The following is an 11,504-nucleotide window of genomic DNA, read 5'->3' on the forward strand; positions in this document are numbered from 1 at the left end:
AAACCCCAGGGGCACCAACATGGCTACTTAACTGGTTGTCTAACTTGGGCAAATCATATAACTTCTGAGCCTCAATAGACTTCTTTGAAACTATCTTCCCTTATTTGTTAAATTAGGATAACACCGTGGTATAAAGTATATGAAGTGCTTTAAGTGCTCAACAAAGCGAAGACTCAAGCAGAAATCAGAACCGTTATCCCTACACACACGTACACACACACAGTTTACCCACCCACCATGGGTAACACACACACACACACAGTTTACCCACCCACCATGGGTAACACACACACACATACACACCCCATACACACACACACACTCCTTACCCACCCACCATGGGTAATACACACACACCCCATATACATACACCCTGTACACACACACTCCTTACACACACATACCCTTTACACACACACACCTTTTACCAGCCACCATGGGTAACACACACACATACACAGAGTTGACCCACCATGGGTAACACACACACCCCGTATACACACACCCCTTAAACACACACAGACTTTACACATACACACACACCCGTTACCCACCCACCATGGGTAATTATATAAAAACTGAAACCATAAAATAGAAGATAGCATAAGGGTAAGCCTTCATATTTGGATTTGGCAGTAGATTCCTAAATGTGACACCAAAAGCATATGCAATGACAACAACAACAAAAAGGCAAATCAGACTTCATCAAAGTTAAGAATGTTTGTATATCAAAGAGCACTATCATGACAGGAAAAAAACACTACAAAACGGAAGAAAATATTTGCAAATCATATACTGCATAAGGATTCGACATTCCAGGGTATATAAAGAATTTCTAAGATTCCACAAAAAAAACACAACCAACCCAATTAGAAAATGGGCGAAGGACTTAAGTAGACATTTCTCCAAAGAAAATGCACAAATAGCCAATAAGCACTTGAAAAGAGTCTCAATACCATTAGTCATTGCTGCTGCTAAGTCACTTCAGTCGTGTCCGACTCTGTGCTACCCCATAGATGGCAGCCCACCAGGCTCCCCTGTCCCTGGGATTCTCCAGGCAAGAACACTGGAGTGGGTTGCCATTTCCTTCTCCAGCGCGTGAAAGTGAAGTCGCTCAGTCATGTCCGACTCTTAGCGACCTCATGGACTGCAGCCTACCAGGCTCCTCCATCCATGGGATATTCCAGGCAAGAGTACTGGAGTGGGGTGCCATTGCCTTCTCTGACCATTGGTCATTAGGTAAATGCAAATCAAAACCATAATGTGATGCTACTTTACACATTAAACTAGCTATAGAAAAAAAAAAAAAACCTGAAAATAACAAACATCAGTGAGGACAGAGAAATTTGAATCCCCATAAATTGCTAGTGGGAATGTAAGGTGGTACAGTTGCTAACAAAAGCAGTTTGATGGTTCCTCAAAATGTTAAACAGAGAATTACCATATGACCCAGAAATGCCCCTCCTAGGTATATACCCAAAAGAAAATAGAGATACAAACAAACTTGTATGCTTGTGTTCACTGCAGCATTATTCATAACAGCCAAAAGGTGGAAGCAACCCAAGGGTCCATCAACAGATGAGTGGATAAACAAAATGTGGTACACATTGATACATAAATGGATTATTATTGAGCCTTAAAAAGGGAGGAAATTTTGACACATGATACCACATGGATGAATCTTGAAGGCATTGTGCTAAGTGAAACAAGTCAGACACAAAGGAAAAAATACTGTATGATTTCCCTTACTTGTACTTGTGATTCCACTAGAGTAATCAAATTCATAGAGACAGGAAGTAGAATGGTGGCTACCAGAAACCGGGGAGAGGGAAAAATAGGAAATTATTATTTACCAGGTACAGCATTTCATCCTGTTGAGATTTTACAAGTTCTTGAAATGGGTAGTGATGATTGTTGCACAACAATGTGAATATACTTAATGCCACTTAACTGTACACTTAAAAATGGTTTAAAATGATAAATTTTATGTTAAGCATATTTTATGACAATAAAACTTATTGTACCTACCTGGAGTAGGACTAGGGAGCAGTCTAGGAAAACATCATTACATAGTAAACTACAACCCCAGTAAAGAGGGTGTGACATTGCTAACTTTCGGCAGGGTTGGGTTGCTAGGCCAGCCTGCCTTCACCTTGAGACAGGACTCTGTAAGGAAAAAAGCAGAACCTCAAGAGAAATTAGAGATCAGGTCAACAGAACCTCAGGTGCTAGGAAGTTCCTCAGAGAAAGACACAAAGCTTTGGCCTTTGGCCAAAGGAAAGTCTTATTTCACTTTCCTCATCCTATACCATGATGTTCCCCACACCCAAATCATCCCACCCTTCCCCTCTCAGCCCCACGCAGCTGGCCAGGCATACCTATATCATTGTAGGTCCACATGAAATAAGGTCATTGAGGAGAAATTCCCTAGAGTGCACTTTGTAGCAGGTGGAGCTCCTAGAAGGCCAGGAGGAAGATGGCTAGAAAGTTGAGATCAATGCTAAGGGGGAGGGGATTGGGAAGGGATGGGGTGCGGGGTTAGCAGATGTAAGGTATTATATATAGAATAGATAAACAACAAGGCCCTACATATGGCACAGAGAACTATATTCAGTATTATATGATGAACCATAATGGAAAAGAATATTTTTAAAAGGTGTATTTTATATATATTATATATATCATATATAAATGTAAAAGTGAATCATTTTGTTGTACAGCAGAAATTATCACATTGTAAATCAACTATAATTCAAAAAAAGAACGGGAAAAAAAGAGAATGGAGACCAAAAACAAAACAATACAAAATATGGACTTCCTAGGCAATCCAGTGGCTAAGACTCCACGCTTCCACTGTAGGGGGCAGGGGCCCGACCCCTGGTCTGGCCTGGGAGGATTCCACATACTGAAGGGCAACTAAGCCCATGTGCCACAACTACTGAGCCCACACTCTGGAGCCCATGCCTTGGAGCAAGGGAAGCCATTGCAATGAGCAGCCCCCACTCGCTGCAACTAGAGAAAGCCCATGTGCAGCAACAAAGATTGAGTGCAGCCAAAGATAAAAACAATTAATATTAAATTTTTAAAAACTAAAAAAAAAAAGAATCCAGAAAGTGGAGACAAGGGCCCAGGGTAAGACAGTCCCTGATAGGCAGCCTGGCTCTTTGAGATGTGCAAAGCCTTCTTCCCTTTTTTCTTCTCTACACAAACACTTTATTTATGGAATAGCTATTAAGTCACTGGAGTTTGAAATCTGCACTTCCACGTATATTTTATCTCACTGAACCCTCCCCTGTAAGATTTCCCCCTTGATGTGAGGACTTCAGTCAAAGCTTTCCAGCCCAAGAGTGACAGAGCCACATCCAGAATGTGCTTCATCTACCTTTAAGTCTGCACATCTCAACACAGACACCTCTGAGGAGCCTGTGGATCCTTCCCAGAGCCATGTCTTCCTTCTGTCACCACCTCCTGTCAAGGCCCTGGGTCGCTGCTCTCCTGCTCTGCTCCTTGCCTGGTGGGGTGAGGAGGGGGAAGCATTAACAAAGGATACAGCAGTCCAGGAAGCAAGGAATAACTTCGGGAAGAAGTAGGAGGCTCACTGGGCCCTGTGGAGGCTGGATCAAGGACCCTTCAAGAAGGGGCACAGCCTGCTAAACGATGTGCTGAAGGAGGAGTGAGAACTCCTGGAGAAAGTCCCATTGAATTCCCACCTGGCTTGTCTTCTGTGGTCTGATGGGAGTCAGGTATCAGGGACCAGCTAACTCACCCCGAGAGAGAAGAGCATTGAAACAGACCAGGGGACTTCCTTGGTGGTCCAATGGTTAAGAATCCACCTGCCAATGCAGGGGATACAAGTTCAATCTCTGGTCCAGGAAGATCCCACATGCCTTGGGGTTGCCCACACTCCACCACAAGAGAAGGCACAGCAATGAGAAGCCTGCACAAGGAAGACTAGCCCCCTTCTCACCCCAACTAGAGAAAACCCACGTGCAGCAATGAAGACCCAGTGCAGCCAAAAATAAATAAATGTTATTTTTTAAAAAGAAAGAAATAGGCCAGGAAGGGAAGCCAATTCCAGGCTCATCTTCCCTGTTCTTGCCAGCTAAAGTGGAACTCCCGGAGTCTAAGTGCCGCCCGGGTGCAAGCCGTGATTCTACCCGAACTAGCTGAGTGAACTTCAACAAGCCCTGTGACATCTCTGAGCGGGCTCCAAACTGCTAATTGAGGATATCAGTGTCATTCATGTCATCTGTTTTTGTTATTAATGACTCAGAGGATAAATGTGTGTCTTATCTAATTAGCTTATAGAGCAGAGTTGAGAATCAAGAGTGGAAAGTAAGGAAAAGCTCTTTATAAGCATTCAAGTCCATTTAAGTCCAAGGAACAGTCAAGTACAAATTGGCACTTGCCAAGAGCATTTGCCAGTGACTGAACAACAATAAAGGCATTTGCCGTCTGCCTTTGAGGAGACTGAACTCTGTGCTGCTGCAGGTGCCAACCTTCAACATCCCCTGAGGGGGATTCAGTGTGGAGACTGAGGTATCTGTACTCCAGGGAAACATGTGAAACAGGTCTTGAGATTATCCCAATCCTTGCATCTCCTTATATGTAGAAAAGCACTAAATCCCTTCATGGTGGCACCAGCTCTTCGTGACTAGCTGAAAGCCTTTTATAAAAAAAAAAGTGCTTGATTGCACTGAACTCCCGCTTCACCAAAATCTTATATATTGACCCTCCCCCACCTGCCTCTTTGGAGCAGTCTCTCAGAGCTATCAGAGATGCTGTCTCCTGGGCTGCAGTCCCCCCAAATGAAACTTACCTCGCAACTCTCACGTTGTTCATCTTTTTTAGCTTACAGAATTATTAATTCGCTCTCATTGCAAACTCCAGGTTCAGGAAAGAGGGGATGAGACCTGGGATTGAAGGAAACAAGATTGATGGGAGAGGCCATGTCTCCCAGAACTAAAGCCTCTAATTTCCCTATATCCAGTCTAGGACCTCCCAGAGTGATCTTCCTAACAGAACCCTGGGGAAATCAGGAAGAGAGCCCCTAGCCTCTCTGTTGTTCACTCGCTCAGTCGTGTCCGACTCTTTGAGACCCCATGGACTGCAGCACACCAGACTTTCCTGTCCTTCACCATCTCCCAGAGTTTGCTCAAACTCATGTCCATTGAGTCAGTGATGCTATCCAACCATCTCATTCTCTGTTGTCCCCTTCTCCTCCTGCCTTCAATCTTTCCCAGCAGTAAGGTCTCTTCCAATGAATCAGCTCTTCACAGCAGCTGACCAAAGTATTGGAGCTTCAGCATCAGTCCTTCCAATGAATATTCATGATTGATTTCCTTTAAAATTGACTGGTTTGATCTCCTTAATATCCAAGGGACTCTCAAGAGTCTTCTCCAGCACCACAGTTTAAAGGCATCAATTCTTTGGCACTTAGCCTTTTTTATTGTCCATCTGTACATGACTACTGGAAAAACTAATAGCTTTGAATATACAGACCTTTGTAGGTAATGTTTCTACAAGAATTTCTAGAACTAACATCAAAAAAAAAATGTCCTTTTCATCATAGGAGACTGGAATGCAGAAATAGGAAGTAAAAAGATAATTGGAGTAACAGGCAAGTTTGGCCATGGAGTACAAAATGAAGCAGGACAAAGGCTAACAGAGTTTTGCCAAGAGAATGTGCTGGTCATAGCAAACACCCTCTTCCAACAACACAAGAGATGACTCTACAGAAGGACATCACCAGATGGACAATACCGAAATCAGATTGATCATATTCTTTGTAGCTGAAGATGGAGAAGCTCTATACAGTCAACAAAAACAAGACCAGGATCTGACTGTGGCTCAGATCAGTTCAGTTCAGTTCAGTCGCTCAGTCGTGTCCGACTCTTGCCACCCCATGAACCTCAGCACACCAGGCCTCCCTGTCCATCACCAACTCCCGGAGTTAACTCAAACCCATGTCCGTCGAGTTGGTGATGCCATCCAACCATCTCATCCTCTGTCGTTCCCTTCTCCTCCTGCCCTCAATCTTTCCCAGCATCAGCGTCTTTTCCAATGAGTCAGCTCTCCACATCAGGTGGCCAAAGTATTGGAGTTCCAGCATCAACATCAGTCCTACCAATGAACACCCAGGTCTGATCTCCTTTAGGATGGACTAGTTGGATCTCCTTGCAGTCCAAGGGACTCTCAAGAGTCTTCTCCAACACCACAGTTCAAAAGCATCAATTCTTCAGCGTTCAGCTTTCTTTATGGTCCAACTCTCACATCCATATATGACCACTGGAAAAACCATAGCCTTGACTAGATGGACCTTTGTTGACAAAGTAATGTCTCTGTTTTTTAATATGCTGTCTAGGTTGGTCATAACTGTCCTTTCAAGGAGTAAGTGTCTTTTAATTTCATGGCTGCAATCACCATCTGCAGTGATTTTGAAGTCCAGAAAAATAAAGTCAGCCACTGTTTTCACTGTTTTCCCATCTATTTGCCATGAAGTGATGGGACCGGATGCCATGATCCTAGTTTTCTGAATGTTGAGCCTTAAGCCAACTTTTTCACTCTCCTCTTTCACTTTCATCAAGAGGCTCTTTAGTTCTTCCTCACTTTCTGCCATAAGGGTGGTGTCACCTGCATATCTGAGGTTATTGGTATTTCACCCAGAAATCTTGATTCCAGCTTGTGCTTCCTCCAGCCCAGCGTTTCTCATGATGTACTCTGCATATAAGTTAAATAAGCAGGGTGACAATATACAGCCTTGACGTACTCCTTTTCCTATTTGGAACCAGTCTGTTGTTCCATGTCCAGTTCTAACTATTGCTTCCTGACCTGCATACAGGTTTCTCAAGAGGCAGGTTAGGTGGTCTGGTATTCCCATCTCTTTCAGAATTTTCCAGAGTTTATTGAGATCCACACAATCAAAGGCTTTGGCAGCAGAAATAGATGTTTTTCTGGAATTCTCTTGCTTTTTTTATGATCCAGCAGATGTTGACAATTCGATCTCTGGTTCCTCTGCCTTTTCTAAAACCAGCTTGAACATCTGGAAGTTCACGGTTCACGTATTGTTGAAGCCTGGCTTGGAGAATTTTAAGCATTACTTTACTAGCGTGTGAGATGAGTGCAATTGTGTGGTAGTTTGAGCATTCTTTGGCATTGCCTTTCTTTGGGATTGGAATTAGAACTGACCTTTTCCAGTCCTGTGGCCACTGCTGAGTTTTCTAAATTTGCTGGCATATTGAGTGCAGCACTTTCACAGCATCATCTTTCAGGATTTGAAATAGCTCAACTGGAATTCCATCACCTCCACTAGCTTTGTTTGTAGAGATGCTTCGTAAGGCCCACTTGACTTCACACTCCAGGATGTCTGGCTCTAGGTGAGTGATCGCACTATCGTGATTATCTGGGTGGTGAAGATCTTTTTCGTACAGTTCATCTGTGTGTTCTTGCCACTTCTTCTTAATATCTTCTGCTTCTGTTAGGTCCCTACCATTTCTGTCCTTTATTGAGCCCATCTTTGCATGAAATGTTCCCTTGGTATCTCTAATTTTCTTGAAGAGATCTCTAGTCTTTCCCATTCTATTGTTTTCCTCTATTTCTTTGCATTGATCACTGAGGAAGGCTTTCTTATCTCTCCTTGCTATTCTTTGGAACTCTGCATTCAAATGGGTATATCTTTCCTTTTCTCCTTTGCTTTTCGCTTCCCTTCTTTTCACAGCTATTTGTAAGGCCTCCTCAGACAGATATTTTGCTTTTTTTGCATTTCTTTTTCTTGGGGATGGTCTTGATTCCTGTCTCCTATACAATGTCATGAACCTCCATCCATAGTTCATCAGGCACTCTGTCTATCAGATCTAGTCCCTTAATCTACTTCTCACTTCATGAACTCCTTATTGCAAAATTCAGACTTAAATTGAAGAACGTAGGGAAAACCACTAGGCCATTCAGGTAGGACCTAAATCAAATCCCTTATGACTATACAGTGGAAGTGACAAATAGATTCAAGGCATTAGATCTGATAGACAGAGTGCCTGAAAAACTATGGACAGAAGTTTGTAACATTGTACAGGAGGCAGTGATCAAAACCATCTCTAAGAAAAAGAAATGCAAAAATACAAAATGGCTGTCTGAAGAGGCCTCACAAATAGCTGAGAAAAGAAGAGAAGCAAAAGGCAAAGGAGAAAAGAAAAGATATACCCATCTGAATGCAGAGTTTCAAAGAATAGCAGGGAAGGATAAGAAAGTCTATTTACGTGAATATTGCCAAGAAATAGAGGACAATAATAGAATGGGCTCTCCTAGGCCCAGCCTAACCCCCGCTGGGAAACACTTAGCAGGTCGAAGGCCAAGGTCTCCTAAATGGCACTAGGACCCTAGGAAAAGAGAAAGTGTCAGAGCCACCCCTGCCCCAGTCATCAGGAAGTCTCAAGTACTCAGATAGAACACAGCTTTGCAGTCAGCCAGCCCTGGGTTCAAACCCTGCTTTCAATCTTCACTAGTTGTATGATTTAGGATTTATTATCTAAATTCTGTGAAGGTTATTTTTCTCCTCCTTCAATTGGAGGTAATATGTATCTCACAGTTTGGCAGCAGCCCTTCTTCCTCATGTGGCTGAGAGCAAATGCTCCAGCTTTCAGCTGCATTATGCCTGGGGTGAGCTCGGGGACCACAAGAAGACAGAGATAGCTAACTCAGTAAGGGGAGGTCTCCTAAAGGACTTAGATCTGTTTTTTGTAACAAGAGACCACAGACTTGAGTTGGTCAAAAATTTGGACACTAGGACAGTACTGGCATAGCTGTTATATGGAGTTGGCCAAAAAGTTCACTCAGGTTTTTCTTCTTTTTAAAAAGTTTATTTTTACTTATTTATTTGCTGCATCAGGTCTTATGCATCATACAAGACCTTTCATGGTGGTGCACAGACTCTCTAGTGTGGCACGCTCTCTAGTATGGCACGCTCTCTAGTGTGGCACGCTCTCTAGTCTGGCATGCTCTCTAGTGTGGCACGCTGTCTAGTGTGGCATGCTCTCTAGTGTGGCACGCTCTCTAGTCTGGCACGCTCTCTAGTGTGGCACGCTCTCTAGTCTTGCATGCTCTCTAGTGTGGCACGCTCTCTAGTCTGGCATGCTCTCTAGTGTGGCACGCTGTCTAGTGTGGCATGCTCTCTAGTCTGGCACATTCTCTAGTGTGGCACGCTCTCTAGTCTGGCACGCTCTCTAGTGTGGCACGCTCTCTAGTCTGGCACGCTCTCTAGTGTGGCACGCTCTCTAGTCTGGCATGCTCTCTAGTGTGGCACGCTCTCTAGTGTGGCACGCTGTCTAGTGTGGTACATTCTCTAGTGTGGCACGCTCTCTAGTCTGGAACATTCTCTAGTCTGGCACACAGGCTCTAGAGCGCCCAGGCCCAGCAGTCACAGTGTGCAGGCTTAGTTTCTCTGTGGCAGTAGAATCTTAGGTCCCCAACCAGGGATAGAACCTGCGTCCTCTGCATTGCAAGGCAGATTCCTAACCACTGGACCACCTGGGAAGTACCCTCATTTGGGTTTTTCTTTAACAGCTTGTGGAAAAACCTGAACAAATTTTTGACCAACTCAAGTTTGTGGTCTCTTGTTACAAAAAACAAATCTAAGTCCTCTAGGAGACCTTCCCTAACTGGGTTAGCTATCTCTGTCTTCTTATGGTCCTGGAGCTCACCCCAGGCATAACTCCGATCACTGAATACAGTCAGCACCTGAATTCTTGTCTGTCTCCTCCACTGCGTGTAACTTCTGCAGGACAGGCACACTTCTTTGTTGTTGTCACCAGAACACAACACAGGATCTGCCCCAACAATAAACTTACATGGAATTTATTCTGATTTTTTTTTATAACATACACTAACAAGTTTGAGAAATACTGTATTCTAATAAACCCTCAGGTAACTGTCACTCAGATTTCACAATTGCCAACATTCTGTTCATCTGATTTTATTAAGCTACTTCCCTCTTCTTCTCCCTCTACAAACCACCTTTCTTTACTGGAATATTTTTAATCAAATCCCCAATATTAATATTATACCAACAAACTTTTCCAGATGTATTTCTAATACATAAGGAATTTTTTAACACAACACACAAAATTAATGGTAATTCTTTAATATTGCCTAGTGCCCAATCCATGTTCAGATTTCCTGAATTGTCTCCAAGGTATCTTTTGCAATTGGTTTGATCGAATCAGAATCCAAATCAGGTATACCCATTGCATTTGGTTGGTATGTGTATAAAGTCATTTTTAAATAAACACTTCCTCCTTCACCCCCTTATCCATGCTATCTAATTGTTGATGAAATCAGGTCATTTGCTTGTAGAATTGCCTATATCTGGATTTGGCTGATGGCATCCTCAAGTCTTTGTTTAATTCTTGCCTCTATTTCCTATAAATTAGTTAGGTTGGAGGCTTCATTAGACTCAGAATTCTTCTGAGGCATATACTCATTCCTGTTCTATTCTATCTCGAGGCACACAGGTCTTTTGCCCCACTTTTATTAGTGCCAAACCTAATGGTTTCAGTAGCTCTTGATGTGTGTTTTAAATTTAACTGAATGGAAGTAGGAGACAAGAAAGCCTATCTAATGATGTTGGAGAGCTGGTGAAATCTAGATGGTTGAATAGGAATTTGATTTAGCAGAGAAGATAGGGCAGGTATAGGGAAACATGTGTGCAAAGGCAAGACCCTGAGAGGAAGTGCAAGGATTCTGGCATGGGCGGAGGAGGGGAACTGGTTAGAAGTGATCGGGGTCCAGACAGTAAAGGCTTTTACATGCCCTGAGGAATCAATGATGTCCTTGATCAGAGCAGGCAGATCAGACCTGATTTTTACACAACTTTGGCTGCAGTAGGAGGCTCCCATGCAGATGGGGACCTACCAGTGATGAGACTCCAGGCAGGAAAAATCTGGGCAATTAATGAGCAGAAGCAGGCCACAGTCCCTGGGAGTAAGGGTGCATTTGGAAAATGTTTGGAATTGAGAGATTTTGTTGGCTGATGTTAGTTGTGGGTGGTGAGAGTCCCCCAGTTTCACTAAGATGCAGAGAGAGAGCTGAGGGGGCAGTGTAGGATGGGGTGAGGGTAAGGGGTATAAAAGAGGTTGCTTAGCGGCAGCAGAAGGTGCAGGGTGGAGAGGGTCTGACCAGTCGAGTGTGGCCTCTTCCATGGTGGTAAGAGGTGAACTGTTGGAGGTGAGGGTCTGCAGCCCAGGAGAGCAGCTGGGGCTGGCTGGACCCTTCTGAGTCACACGGACAGCTGGGCCCCCTCATTCATCAAAGTTATTTACTGAGCACCTACCAGGCACTAGGAGTAAAGCAGAGGACAAAACAGACAAAATTCCTTTCTTCCTGGAACTCTCTAGGTGGGGTGAAGCGAAAGTCACACAGTCGTGTCTGACTCTGAGATCCCATGGACTATAGCCTGCCTGGATCCTCTGTCCATGGAATTTTCCAGGCAAGAGTACTGGAGTGGGTTGCCATGC

The sequence above is a fragment of the Cervus elaphus genome, chromosome 20, assembly GCF_910594005.1.
Source record: "Cervus elaphus chromosome 20, mCerEla1.1, whole genome shotgun sequence".
Classification (NCBI taxonomy): domain Eukaryota; kingdom Metazoa; phylum Chordata; class Mammalia; order Artiodactyla; family Cervidae; genus Cervus; species Cervus elaphus.